The sequence below is a fragment of the Micromys minutus genome (assembly GCF_963924665.1).
Source record: "Micromys minutus genome assembly, chromosome: X".
Classification (NCBI taxonomy): domain Eukaryota; kingdom Metazoa; phylum Chordata; class Mammalia; order Rodentia; family Muridae; genus Micromys; species Micromys minutus.
In genome coordinates this window covers 83175205-83190486 of record NC_137970.1, presented here as the reverse complement: position 1 = coordinate 83190486, position 15282 = coordinate 83175205, and the positions used below count along the sequence as shown (strand labels likewise).

At 38.6% G+C, this 15282-nt stretch overlaps 1 pseudogene across 1 annotated transcript; it reads right to left on the bottom strand.

Annotated features, from left to right (window-relative positions):
- Positions 1 to 2675: 2675 nt before the first annotated feature.
- On the bottom strand, positions 2676 to 5995 carry LOC308415067 (eukaryotic initiation factor 4A-I-like; annotated as a pseudogene). The gene is made up of 2 exons: positions 5979 to 5995; positions 2676 to 3955 (listed from the first exon to the last, which is right to left on the bottom strand). The product of its transcript is annotated as a eukaryotic initiation factor 4A-I-like (transcript).
- Positions 5996 to 15282: the final 9287 nt, after the last annotated feature.

The following is a 15282-nucleotide window of genomic DNA, read 5'->3' as shown; positions in this document are numbered from 1 at the left end:
TGTTTCAATGGTTAATATACTCTTTCTATGCATCTGGATAACATTTAATAGATATAATTATTTATATGTAGAAACATGTATAATAAAACTTAGATTTTATTGAAACATGTATCTTTTTGTTATACAACAATCCCAACACATTCGCCATGTTTTTCTTGATGTCTGCTATATTGAGATCTGCTTTCCACAATCGTATTCCTTTGTAAATATAATTTTTTATTTTGCACATCTATAATTACCTAAACATACATTTCTAGTTTTGCTGCTTGCTGATTTTCACTTTACTTTTATTGTTGTGGGGGTAGCCACCAGAGAAGACTACTCAGATATGGATTTAAGGCAATAGAAAGTTTTTGTTGGCAGTCCAGCGCCTACACTGAGTGTTCCAGATCCCAGGGTAGCCCTGAGCATTTCTCAAGATGAACTTTTTTTAAAGACTTATTTATTTATTATATATAAGTATACTGTAGTTTTCTTCAGACATACTAGAAAAGGGCATCAGACAGATCTTATTACAGATGACTGTGAGCCACCATGTGGTTGCTGAGAATTGAACTCAGGACCTCTGGAAGAGCAGTCAGTGCTCTTAACCACTGAGTCATCAGGATGAACTTTTAAGCACAAATGCCATGTTCTGGGTTGATATACTTGGGTCAACAAGAAAAGCTATCCAGAAATAGAAGGAACAATAAAAGTCAAAAATCAAGGTTAGCAGCATCTTTAGAGAATTTCCTAGAGCAATAGACTTCGATGGATTGGATATTTGTTTTTATTTTGACATTTGACACTGTCTATGTGCTGAATTTTATGGCCTGAATGGTATTTCAATCATGGATTCAAGTGTGCTAAGGTCTGCTGACCTGTTATATTACCCATATAGGTGTTTTGACCATATGCATTTCTGTGCACCCATATGCATGCAGCCAGAAGAGGCTGGAAGAGATCATCAGATCCTTTGGAATGGGAATTTTGGGTGACTTTGGGTACTGCGAACCAGACCTGAGTTCTCCGGAATAGCAGACCTGCTTTCTAATTTTTATTTTTATCTCATATCTTTTTAAAAAATGAGAGCTTTTGAGTGAGTTTTTAAAGTCTCTTTTAATCCCTGAGGTTCAGGAAGTCTGTCATTATGTGTGCACTTGCATGAATGTTGTTTTACTAAATTATCACTTAGTGGTCTCCTTTGCATCTGAAGACTGACAGCTTTGATCATTTCTTGGAAATTATTTTCTGCTTTTGTTTTTTTTATTTTTTTATTTTTTTTATTTTGGATTCCCCATCACATGATATTGAAATTCTGGGTCTAAAGTCATGTGTGATGGATTTCCTAAGATTTCTGTTTCTTTTCCTTCCTATACTTTGGCTTGATGGTATAGCTTTTCTCTATTGCAATATAAAATATGCTTGGGTTTCTTTTATTTATACATTTTTCTAAGAGTTAATATTGGTTGCTCTCTCTCTCTCTCTCTCTCTCTCTCTCTCTCTCTCTCTCTCTCTGTGTGTGTGTGTGTGTGTGTGTGTGTGTGTATTGAGACAAGATCTTATTATAGTACTATATAGTATGTATGCTTGGAACTGGCTATGTAGATCTGACATGATTTGAACTCACAGAGATTAAACAATCTGCCTCCTAAGTGATGAGATTAAAGGTGTGTACTATCACACTTGATTGGTACTGTTTTATTTTTTTAAGGATTTATTTCTATTTATGTGTGTACACGTGTGTGTGTTTGTGCATGTGTGTCTGTGTGAAGGTGTGTGCACATATGTATGGCCATGTAGTTCAGAAGAGTGTTGGATCCCTTAGAGTTGGAGATAATTAATCCATTGTGGGTGCTAGGAACTCAACTCGAGTTTTCTACAAGTACAACACATGCTCTTAACTGCTGAACCATCTTACTACCCCCATTCCTGTTGATTCAATTTTTTAAAAATTTGTTTTTAATAATGGATATATGGGTATGTGTGTGTGCACATAAGTGTGGGTGTTCTTGTAGGCTGGAAGAGGGTTTCAGATCCTGTAGAGCTGGAACTGCAGGCAGTTGTTAGCTACCTATGTAAGACCTGGCAATAGTACTCTGGCACTATGAAAGAGCTACAAGTGCTCTTAAGTACTGAGACATCTGTCCATTGCTCCTTGTTCTGTTTTATTTTTTTTCTTTTTGCCTCAAAAAGTGACATTTATTCAGAGAGAGAGAGAGAGAGAGAGAGAGAGAGAGAGAGAGAGAGAGAGAGAGAGAAACAGAGACAGAGAGAGACAGAGAGAAACCAAGATGTCTGTCCCCCTCCAGCTCTTCCTTGACCCCCACCCCAGGACTGAAACCTGGGATAGGGCAAGGTAGCAGGACAGCCCCTCAAATGAGGTCAGCAACATTGAGGAGCATTGCGGCGCGCTCCTCGACCAGCAACGAAAGACGACCATCACCAGAGAATTCTTCTCAGATCACGCTTTATTGTGGGAGCCTCTTGATTGAAGGGGAGAGCAGGAAGCGAGGGGCCGAACTACCCTAGCTGTCCGCTTATATAGGGAGAAGCGCATACGGGCTTGCCATGATTGGTTGTCACCAGTCTGCTGACACCAGAGGCCTTGGGATTGGCCGGAGATAGGTTATGTACTGCGCATGAGCAGGGTGCAGCGCCTTAGCTCACAAGAGCATTACTATATATGGAGTTGTTTACCTCAAACTGTGAGGAAGCCAGCGCCATCTTGTAATGGCGTCCGCATTCGGCTCCCCACAGAGCATCTCTTCAATGGAGGTGTTGTAGAAAGTCTCAATGTCTCGAAGAGTCCTCTTGTCTTCTTCTGTTACCATGTTAATAGCCACACCCTTCCAGTCAAATGGACCACCTCGCCCAATTCTGTGGATGTAGTTTTCCCTGTTTGTGGGAAGGTCCTGATTGATGACTAAGGAGACCTGCTGCACATCAATGCCTCTGGCCAACAGGTCAGTGGTAATTAATACTCTGCTAGAGCCAGACCGGAACTCACTCATGATCACATCTCGTTCCTTTTGGTCCATATCTCCAAGTATGGCAGAAACAGTGAAGTCCCGGCCATGCATCTTCTCAGTGAGCCAGTCCACCTTCCTTCTAGTATTGATAAAGATGCCTGGGAGAGATGGTCAGAGTTTCATACAAGTCACACAATGAGCCAGGCTTCCACTCCTCTCCTTCCACATTGATATAGAATTGGTGGATACCCTCTAGGGTCAACTCTTCCTTCTTGACAAGGATCCGAATTGGGTCTCTCATGAACTTCTTGGTCACCTCAAGGACATCGGAAGGCATTGTAGCAGACAACAAAACTACCTGTGTGTTACTGTTGAACTTTTGGAATATATCATAGATCTGATCCTTGAACCCACGGCTTAACATTTCATCTTCTTCATCTAGTACGAACATCTTGATGTATTTGGGGAACAGGTATCTCCAGTTAAGCATATCAAACACCCGGCCAGGGGTGCCCACGATGATGTGGGGAGCTTCCATTTGCAGCTTCTGCACCTCAGCACGCATGTTAGTGCCCCCAGTACAGGCATGACAAGAGGCACTCATGTAGTCTCCCAATGTCATAACCACCTTCTGTATCTGCTGAGCCAATTCACGAGTGGGTGTCCGAACCAAAGCCTGAGTGGCCTTTAGATCTAATTCAAACTGCTGCAGAATTGATATGGCAAATGTAGCTGTTTTCCAAGTCCCAGTCTGGGCTTGAGCAATCACATCATAACCCTTGATACAAGGAAAAATAACTCGCTGCTGGATGCCAGAGGGCTTCTCAAAACCACAGGCATAAATACCACGGAGGAGGGATTCTGAGAGATTCATGTCATCCGAGCTATCTACAATCTCATTCCAGTTACTCTAGATGACGCCTTCTGGCTCCATCCCATAGGGGCCATTGTCTCTGGATCGAGAATCCTGACTTGCAGACACGATCCTTAGAATCTCCCTTGTTCTGTTTTAAATATGTCTTTCCCTTGCCTTTTCTATTCTGAAAACATTCCTTATGCCTTAAGTATGTTTTTCACTTGCTGTATTTATTTTTCTCCTTAGATGTTAAGTCTTTGTGTTATTGACTATGTGAAGTTTCCTACACGGGGTGTCCATGGCTCCAATACTAATTGATATGTCTTGGTTGCATGCTTATCTTTGTTCTTGGGTCTTTAATAATATATCTACAAACAGGTGCTATTTTGTAAAGTTTGCCTTTGATTAATTGTGGGAAGGAAAAACAGAAATGTAACATGCTGCTAGATGAAGTATGCTAATAGATTGACTTCTAGAGATAGCAGATGCCTATTCTACTTATTTTAAGCAAAATTTGTAGGAAGACAAAGGCAGTGTGTAAGAGCTGGCACCAAGAGTCACATTTGATTTAAGATGCTCTGCATAAAGCTTCCCATTTATTATAGTGAAATTCTGTGATTCCCGAAAGCTATTTCTTTTATAGCATTGAATCTAAAATCAATGATCAAGAATCTATCATTACAATCATCTTCACGTACACTTTTGATTATTGTGATTTTTTATAACACTTTAATTTTTTATAATCAGAGATTTATTTTTATTTTATGTTCATGAGTATTTTTCCTCCAAGAGGCTACATACAACTTATGTGTGAAGTGCATACTAAAGCCATATGAGGGTGTGAGAGCCCCTTAATCTGACATGACAGCTGGTTGTGAGCCACCATATGGGTGCTGAGACTCAAACCCAGGTCCTCTACAAAAGCAACCAACACTCTGAATTGCCAAGCTGCCTTTCCAGTCTTTATGCTCATTTTTTCTAGCTATAAGGAATATGATTTTCAGTACATAAAATCATGTGTGCTCTGTCAGAACTATCACCCTCTTTCTTTTCTATGGATCAGTTACTCAGTTCTTTGAACCTTGTGTTTCTTTTTAGTAATTATAGTGTGTATACTTGCAAAACTGTGCATGATTTGTTATTCTAAATATCAATTCTGGTTACTGTACTTTATCAGTACAAACATTTAGTGCTATTCACTTTTCTGTGGAAGTTGTATATAATCAGATCAATATTAGACTTGTTTAATTTTACCTATTTATAAAACATCCAAATGGGTGGATAAAAGTATTAAATCATATTTATGGTCAATATCATAAGATTTGCGTATGTGCAAAACTTGCAGCAGAGGGATATGAGCAACAGGGTCAGTTGCACACTTAACTTGCATACCCAAGATAAATAAATCAAGGTTTTCTAAGTCTAAAAAGCCCAAGTGCATAGTTTTATGGACACTTGTCCTCAACTCAGTGCTGCATATGGCCACTCTATTCATGTGCACAGCTTGACTATTCTCACAATGATGGCTCAAGTTGGGGAAAAAATGTAGAACCATGCAGAGAGTAACTAATGGACTATTGCAGACATATACATAAATGTTAAATCACTATGCAGTCTACCTCTGGCTGTGGTGCATATTAATAGATTAGACCTGATGGTACATGTTATATAGAATAATTATGTAATAAATAAAAATACTTTATTAAAGGATAAATGTTCAGTTTCTATTTATTATGCCAAAGCCAGTGCAACAAATATAGACTTGATTATGGGTCTAAGACTCACTATCCTACAGGTTTGACAGCAATGCTTTCGGGTATTTTTGTTGTTGAATCTTATTCTTTAAATAATTATCATCATCATCATCTTCATCATTAATATCCCCCCTCTCTGTGTTTGTTTGTTTGTTTGAGAGGGTAGGCATGTGTGTGGAGGTGAGTTGGTTCTCTTTTCACCTTGTTGTGAAAGAATCTCTTGTTTCTCCTGGGCTGTTATCCCCCAATTCGCCTGGAAGGTTTCTTTGTATCTTTGTTTTGAGACAGATTCTCCTGTATCCCAGTTAACCTCAAATTTGCTTTGTGGCCAAGATGACCTTGAAATCCTGATCTTCTTGCCTTGGAAACCCTCCAAGTTCTAGGATGAAAAACTTGCGTGATTATATCAAGCTTTACTTTTTGCTTGTTGTCATGATTTAGCTAATAGTAGTTTTGTGTAATTAGAAAAAAAAGTATGGGCTCTATTACCAAGTAACTTGAATTCTATACAGTCCCTAGTTCTTTTGTGGACTTGGTGGGAGTTTGGTACATTTTTCAACGTATGAGTCCCCCTTTTCAGTTCTGTCATTTGGAAAATGAGGTAATAATAGAGCAAAGTCTTTGTGAACCTTAAGGAAGTGATTAGAATAGTGCATAGTATATATAGCCCCTTAATAAGTGTATATAGCTTCTTATTAAATCTGAAAGGATAGTCAAAAAATGCCATAGCAAGTAGCTTAGTGAATGAGTGTTTGTCTAGCATGGAGAAAGTATATGTGTACCGTAGATCTAAATGTTTACACACACACACACACACACACACACACACACACACACACACACACACACAATCAGGGAATGACAGGCAATGAGCATAGAGGATTTTTACCTTTTCTCCTTTTTCTTGCATGCTGTCAGGGAGTATAGAAATCTCAAGTATTTCTTCTTGAGAAAAACAAATTATTCTAGAATTAGTGGCAATAGTTACATAATTCTGTGGTTCTCTTTAAAAGGCATTTAAAAATCGTGCTGCTAGTTTGGGGTTATAGTTTAGTGGCAGAACACTTGCATGGCATGTGCAAGAACTTGCTTTCAACCCCAAATACCAAAATAAGTAATCATTTCTCCCTGTTTATTTAAACTCTTACTCTATCTGCAGTAATTCAATTTTTAATGTTTGGCTTAGAAACTGTATATACAGAATAAACAAGTAGTAAGATAAAATGCACTCCTTTATAGAAAACAAATACTATATACTATCGAATTACTATAATTCAATCGTAGCTTTGCAAAACTGTTCCTGTAAGAAAATGATTCTGTAGTTATTACTGTTAATCCATGAAATCAATACATTAGCCACGTTCAGCAGTTTTCTAGTTTTCTTTCACAGCACTTCTGATATTGTACCTATTGGTCTGAAGTCTTGTCTCATTGTGTAGTTCTAAGCTGTGAGATCCTATAGGAGACAGACCAAATCATAGTATTGTTTCTGTAGGGACTCATCCTGTGGTAGAGCCATCCATCTATCAAATATTGGAATGGTTCTTGGAATATATACGGCAAAAGTAAGCACTATTTCAAAAAGTTTGTAAACATTTTTAAAGTAACCAATGTCAACATTTTAATTATTTTATTTATTTAGATTCCAGCCATCGGCTCCCACCTGGTCACCCCCAATGGTTCCTTATCCCATTCTTTTTCCCCCTTCCCTTCGGGAGGATGCTCCCCCAATCTCCCTTCCCTGGGGCTTCAAGTCTCTCTTTTTTATTGGTTATTTTATATATTAACATTTTAAATGCTATCCCCTTTCCTGGTTCCCCCCTCTCTTTGCTTCTATGAGGACACTCCCCTCCCACTCACACACTCCCACCCACCTACGCCCACCCCAGCACCATGGCATTCTCCTACGCTGGGAAATCTAGCCTTCCCAGGACCAAGGGATTCTCCTCTTATTGATACCAGACAATGCCATCCTCTGCTACATAGGCAGCAGGAGCCATGGGTCCTTCAGTGTGTACTTTTCGGTTGGTGGTTTAGTCCCTGGGAGCTCTGTGGGGTCTGTTGGTTGATATTGTTGTTTTCCTATGCGGTTGAAAATCCCTTCAACTCCTTTCTCTAACTCTTCCATTGGGGTCACGGTGCTCAGTCCGATGGTTAGCTGCAAATATTCTCATCTGTATCACTAAGACACTGGCAGAGCCTCTCAGGAGCCACCCATATCAGGCTCCTGTTAGCAAGCACTTCTTGGCATCAACAATAGTGTCTGGGTTTGGTGGCTGCATATGAGATGGATCCCCAGGTGGGGCAGTCTCTGGATGGCCTTTCCTTCAGCCTCTGCTCCTCTCTTTGTCCCTGTATTTCTTCCCGTGAGTATTTTTCCCCCTTCTAAGAAGGACTGAAACATCCACATTTTTGTCTTTCTTCTTTTTGAGCTTCACATGGTATTCTGAGATTTTGAGCTAATATCCACTTATCAGTGAGTGCATACTGTGTGTATTCTTTTATGACTGATGTACCTCACTCAGGATGATATTTTCTAGTTCCATCCGTTTGCCTAAGTTTTTCTTGAAGTCATTGTTTTTATAGATGAGTAGTTCTCCATTATGGAAATGTACCACATTTTTCTGTATCTATTCCTCTGTTGAAGGACATGTAGGTTCTTTCCAGCTTCTGGCTATTATAAATAAGGCTGCTATGAACATGGTGGAAATATGTCTCTGTTATATGTTGGAGAATCTTTTCGGTACATGCTCAGGAGTTGTATAGATGGGTTCTCAGGTACTATGTCCAATTTTCTGAGGAACTGCCAGACTGATTTCTAGAGTGGTTGTACCAGCTTGCAATCCCAGCAACAATGGAGGAGTGTTTCTGTTTCTCCATATCCTCAGGAGCATCTTCTGTCACCTGAGTTTTTGATCTTAGGTACTGCATTTTATTCTAGACATTCAAAAGTATAGCAGAAAACAAAAACAGCCCACAGTCTCTGTTATCCCGGAATTTTTGTACTCATCTCTATGTGATGGTCTAGTCTGATGGCTCCTCTATCAGACTTTTGCTAAGGGACCTATGATTCTTTCTGGCATGTTTCTAAATAGAACTATATATATATATATATGTATATATATGTATATATATGTATATGTATGTATGTATATATATATGTATATGTATATATAATTCTTTTAGTGATCAAGTGGCAATTCTCTGTTAAAAAAAGACAATGACTCTTTCGATAACACCAATTTTTTTAATTGATAGTATGAACTGGATTGAACTGTTAAGTAAATAATGAAATTGCATGTTTTGTTTTAAAAATATTTTCATAATTATGTGTGTCTTAGTCAGGGTTTCTATTCCTGCACAATCATCATGACCAAGAAGCAAGTTGGGGAGGAAAGGGTTTATTCAGCTTATACTTCCACATGCTGTTCTTCACCAAAGGAAGTCAGGACTGGAACTCAAGCAGGCCAGGAAGCAGGAGCTGATGCAGAGGCCATGGAGGGATGTTACTTACTGGCTTGCTTTTCCTGGCTTGATCAGCTTCCTTTTTTATAGAATCCAGGTCTACCAGCCCAGGGATGGCACCACCCACAATGGGCTGAATCCTACCCCCTTGATCACTAGTTGAGAAAATGCCTTACAGCTGGATCTCATGGAGGCATTTCTTCAACTGAGGCTCCTTTCTCTTTGATAACTCCAGCTTGTGTCAAGTTGACACAAAACCAGCCAATACATATGTGTTTTCTTTTGTGACAGGGTCTCATGCAAAACAGGCTGGCTTCAGAATTTCTGTGTAGCTCAGTAACATTGAATGATATCCTGACCTTACTTCCTGAGTGTTGAAATTAGAGTCAGGCACTATCACCCTTTGTCTGTTGTGGGGATTTAACTCACAGATTGCATGTTAGGCAAGTACTTGAGCAACTGAGATGTAGTTCTAGTCTTTCGGTTTGATCTTGAGGCTCCTACCTCTATGGGACTGAGTATAAATGATGGTGGTGGTGGTGGTGACAATGAAAGAGCCCATTTTCATGATCCCCTCATGTTTTATAAAACCAGATACAAAATAGTTCCAGTGAATGGAAAGTGGAGCACAGGCGCTGCAAGTTGAGTAGCATAGGAGGGAAACAACCCATTGTCAGGGTGAAAAGACTATGTTAATCTTTTTAGCTTTACAGAGCTAGGGACATTTCCTAATTCCATTATTTTATCCAGATAATGTTCAAATATACAGATAAAAACATGGATTCTGCATACCACACCACAAATGTTCTGTAATTGATATTTTCCTTTCCTGGCTTTCTCACATACTCTTCTATCTATCCATCATCCAGGAGGAAGAATTTCAAGTACTTTCCACCCCAATAGATCAGGTTCAAAAAAGGACCTCTTGATTGTTACAACTTTGTCCAATGTTCAGCTTTGACTTTAATCTCTTTTATGTGACAAATTGAGTGTAGTTTTCAAATGCTGATAATTCTGTAAAGAGTAATCTTTTCTATTAAGCTCCTGTCTAATTGAGGTGGATTAACTTAGTTGAAAGGCTTCTGGTGGCTTATTTATTTAAACATTTTTTTTGCAATTGCCCAGCAGGTGTCCAGAGGCTCAGATAACCCATGAATCTCATTCATTGTAATAAGATATGCTTATAATAATAATTCTATTAAATGTCACTTCTTATCCTTGGGCTTTCTTGATTTAATCCAGAATGAGTCTATAGCTGCCAGTATCTTTTGTGGACTGTACATGCTAAATTAATTACAAGCCTGGAAACATGATTATCTCTATTCATGGTTGACTTGATCTTTGTCCTTTTCACCTTTTTCAATTTGCTTTTGTACACTCATTTCTTAGTCACCTCAGTGATAATGCTTAATATGAAAGCAGTAATAGACAGGATTAAAAACCCTGTCAAAAGACTATCAAATTTTTAGCCCTTAAATATATTTATAATGTTAAAACATCATAACACCCACAGGAAGAACAACAATATCAACCAACCAGACCCCTCAGAACTCCCAGAGACTAAACCATCAACCAAATAGTACACATGGACCCATGACTCCAGCTACATATGTAGCAGAGGATGGCCTTATCGGGCATCAATGAGAGGAGAGGTCCTTGGTCCTGGAAAGGCTCAGTGCCCTAGTGAAGGGGAATGCCAGGACAGGGAGGTAGGAATGAGTGAGTGTGTGGGGGAACACTCTCGTAGAGGTATGGGGAGAGGGATGGGATAGGGGAATTCCAAAGGAAACCGGGAAAGGGGATAACATTTTAAATGTAAGCAAAGAAAATATCTAATAAAAAAGAAGAGACACAATAAAATCAGGCACATTAAAATTTACATGTAAAAGTCATCAAGAAAATCGTGTGTTTAGAGTATCTCTTCCTCCCTTAAATCATTAATGTGTATTAAAAGAGAAAAGAAAAATAAATGAATACACGCTAAGGATTTTTCCCAGGAGAATTTAGACCTTTATATATGAGGTACTTTCTTCTGTCCTCTGTGGTAATGAAAGTGTAATATCTTCGCAGCACAGCTAACTGCTTAATTGCAACAGAAAAACAGTAAGAGTAGATATCTCTGTAAAAGGAAAAAAAAAGTCTTTGAGTTTTCCAAAACATTCATCAAGAGCAAAAACTGCTTCTTACTATTGCAGAGCCTGCCCATAGGAAGCATATATTACATGGTCTGTAATTCTTTTAGAATAAAAAAATGTGACCTTCCTATATCCAAGTTTTTACATGTGGAACAAATTCAGCAAGCATAGCCCCTGAGACCCAGATAAGGCGATGGAGAAGTGAGGTCCCTGTGTTAGGTTGTTAGGTCTAGCCTCCCCTGACAACTACTCTCATTTGCCTATGTACTACTTCGATCTATTTTCTCCACCACACATAGTCCAGTTCCCTATGAAAGAGATCACTATATCACTCAGAAATCTTAAAGTATATACTCACTATTCTTTTACAGACTATGATTTTCAAACTCTCATCTCGGGGAATTTTTTTTTTTTTTTTTTTTGGTAAAAATGAGGGAAGTGTTAATTGAAATCAGTGGGATAACAACGGACACCTTTTAGGATGGAAAAGAGAGGGAGATGGGGAGGGAGAATTTGGCAGTTTTTTTGAAAACACAAACAAGGAACTACTATATAAGCATCTCCAAGTTACATGCCTGTGACAGCAGGGACTCAGTCTTTGTGTGTTAATGTTTATTCTAGAACTATTTACAGAACACAAAAGGTGAGAGCAATTAAAGTTATAAATGAATGAATAAACAAAATGTGCTATGTAGAATCGTATCGAAGTGTGTAAAGACCAAAGTGTCGAAACATGCAATAATATGAATGAATATTGAAAACATCATGGTTAGTCAGGGAAAGAAGTTAGACACAAAAGCAAATTTTGTATGATACACTTATGAAATATCAAGAGAAGATAAACTCAGAGAGAGGAAGTAGATTGGGGAGGGAAGAGAAATGCATGAGTGCACTGATTAAGGGATGTGACTGATATTACTGGGGGAATCTAGAATTACCTAGGTAACAAATCTCTGGATATGTCTGTAAAGCCATGTTTGGAGGAGTCATGGGCCCCAGAATAGATTTTGTTCAATGGTCATGCTGTCAATTTGCCTCCTAAGTAAGTGTTTATACTTATACCCATAGATCTAGTCTGCTGTCATTTTTGATCAGAGAAGACTCTTTAAAATGAACAGTAATCAACAGGGAGATACATAACTAGTCATGGTATTAAGAATAGGAGGCTGAGTGCCTACCTTTAAATGGGATGTCTGTATGCCCCAAGCCTCAGGGAAAAAAACAACATGGGCTTAAGAGGCAGAAAGAAGGTAAGAGCAGAAGGATAGACAGGAATGATGTGAAATGCTACCTTTCTGAGAATGGTGTTGTTACTAACTTAGAGCATCTCTGCTTACACGCATAAGACAAGTCAGCTATAGATGGAGTAGATGATTTTTTTTTGTTCCTACACATATTGAGGAGCTGTTGGCAATGAATAATTGGTGGGCAAGTGAAAATAATTTTTCCCCATTCATTTACTTTACATCTTGATTGTTGCTCCCGTCTCCTTGTTCCCCCTCATTTTTTAAAGATAATATTTATACTTTTTGAGATAATAATTATATCACTCCCCCTTTTCCCTTCCTCCCTCTTGCTCTCTTTCAAAATACATGCTTTATTTTCTTTAATTGTTGCTAGTGAAGATATGGCCACAAGCAGGTTCATTTTCCAGTATGTATTTCCATACTTGGGGCACATGTGGGCAGCATAAACTGGATTTAATAGGTTAGCTGAAGATTAATCTCAGGGGCTAAGAACACTTGTTGCTTTTGTAGAGGACCTGGGTTCAGTTCCAAGCACCCACATGGTGGCTAACAACTATTGGTAACTCCAGTTCCAGGAGATCCAATGACCTCTTCTGACCTGTAGCATCAATTCATATATGCAGGCATAATACTCATGCACACAAAATAAATATATTTAAAAACAAGACGTGAAGTTGTGAGGAGGTGTGTCGGAGGGGCAAGTGAGAGTTAAAGGGAAGAAATTGGAAGTATATACAATTATCATGTATCATTGTATATCTACATAAAGATTTAAAAATCATACAAATATTTTATTAATTATTATTATTACATATTGTTTGTGTGTATATGTGTGTGCATGCATGTTTGTGAGATAGATGTGGAAATCAAAGGACAACTTTTGGGCGTAAGTTTCGTCCTTCAACCTTACATGTCCTGCGGATAAAATTCAGTTTACTGGGCTTTACCCACTGTGCCATCTCATCAGCCCTAGAGTTCTGCTTACTGTACACCTCACGGCTTCGGCACAGGAGATGGCGCAACACACTTTTTGTTAGGGTCTAATTACCTCAATTGACCTAATCAACATAAGTCATCACAGGCATGCCTAAAGGCAAAATAATTCCTCACAGGTATGCCTGAAGACTTGCTTCCTAGGTCACTTTGGATGCTGGAAGGTTGACAATTGATCTTTACCATCGTAAACTTCAGGGAGATGAAACAGTCTCAAAAAGTCACAAATGTCAGTCTCTTTGATTTTGACATGTTTCAGAGGTATAAAATGTAAATGAGGAAGCAATAGTCTGTGAGACCTTGTATAAGTTACTTTTTGGCTCAAGTTATACAATAACCATTAAATAGCCTATAGAAGTATACAACTGATTAGTGCTTGCCATGGGTTCTCAGAGATCTGGAAGGGGAGAGATTTGTGACTGTAAAGGGAAGCCATGAGGAGCTCTTGTGATGAGAGTTCTCTTGAGTCTCTTGATTGTGGTAGTTAATATGCACACCTACATATATGGTAGTATTGTGCAGCTATGTGTTCTATAAACACCAGTGTGTATCTAGTAGAGCTGTTCAAATTTAAATAAGTTCTATGGAGGGGACAAATGACAATCTCTTGATTTGGACATATTCCAGTGGTATAAAATGCAAATAAAGAAGCCTAGAGCGATAGTCTGTGAGACCTTGAATAGGTTACTTTGCGGGTGCTGTGACACAATATCATGGGCAGGATAACTTAGACAAGGAAGGATTTATTTTGTCTTATGGTTTCATAATGATGAGTCATCATGGCACAGTAGAAGTACGGCAGCAAGCAACAGACATGGCCCTGGAATCAGGAAGCTGAGAGCTCATATCTTGAATCTTAAGCACCAAGTGCAGGGCAAACTGGAAGTAATGGAGGTTTTTAATCTTTTTTAAAGCTTTATTTATTTTATGTATATGAGCATGCTGTCACGGACATACTAGAAAGTGGGCATCGGATCCAATTACAGACAATTATGAGCCACCATGTGGGTATTGGGAATTGAATTTGGGTCCTTTGGAAGAGCAGTCAGTGCTTTTAACCTCTGAACCATCTCTCCAGCCTCGAGGTTTTCAATCTTAAAGCACATTTGCCATGATAGACATCTTCCAGCAAGCCCATCTAACCCTTCCCAAATAGCACCACTAACTGGGGGCTAATTGTTCAAATACCCAAATCTATGGAGGACATTTTCCATTGAAATTATCACAGACCTCTTTGCTTAGTTCGTTTGCAAGTTTGTGTGTGTGTGTGTGTGTGTGTGTGTGTGTGTGTGTGTGTATGTAAATATTTCAATAAATGTGTGCTTATATGGGTAGTCATGTATAAGATGTGAATATATATAAGCAAAACAAGTGTTTACACAAATATACGTTGAAAGAGATATAGATGCAAGAGAATGAGTATTATCTTCATTTTAACAGTCAGTTGCCGAGTGAATCTATGACCACAATTTTGATTAAACAAGAGTTGAATAAATACATTTTCAATGACTATCATTCCATTAAAGAGACTCTTTCTGAGTGGTTCCAATCAATATACCATTAATCTCACAGGAGAAACCTATTAGCTAGTAACATAAAGTAATTGAAATCTATCAGCTTCCCTTGAAATAGATTAATTTTGATGATTGCATAATTTATTCTTCTTTCTGCCTCTCTACTAAACCAATTTGTGTAAAAACATCCAGCTATGACCTGATTTGTCAAATGGAAGTCCTAGTTGACCTCTCTGCAACATTTGCTCTTGTTAACCAATTTCTCCTTTTTCCTAAGTGACCTAATTCTTCAGCTTTCTTGACATCGTTCTTTTTTTCTATTATTTTATTTTTACACTCAAGATTTTATTCCCCTCCCGGCCCACCC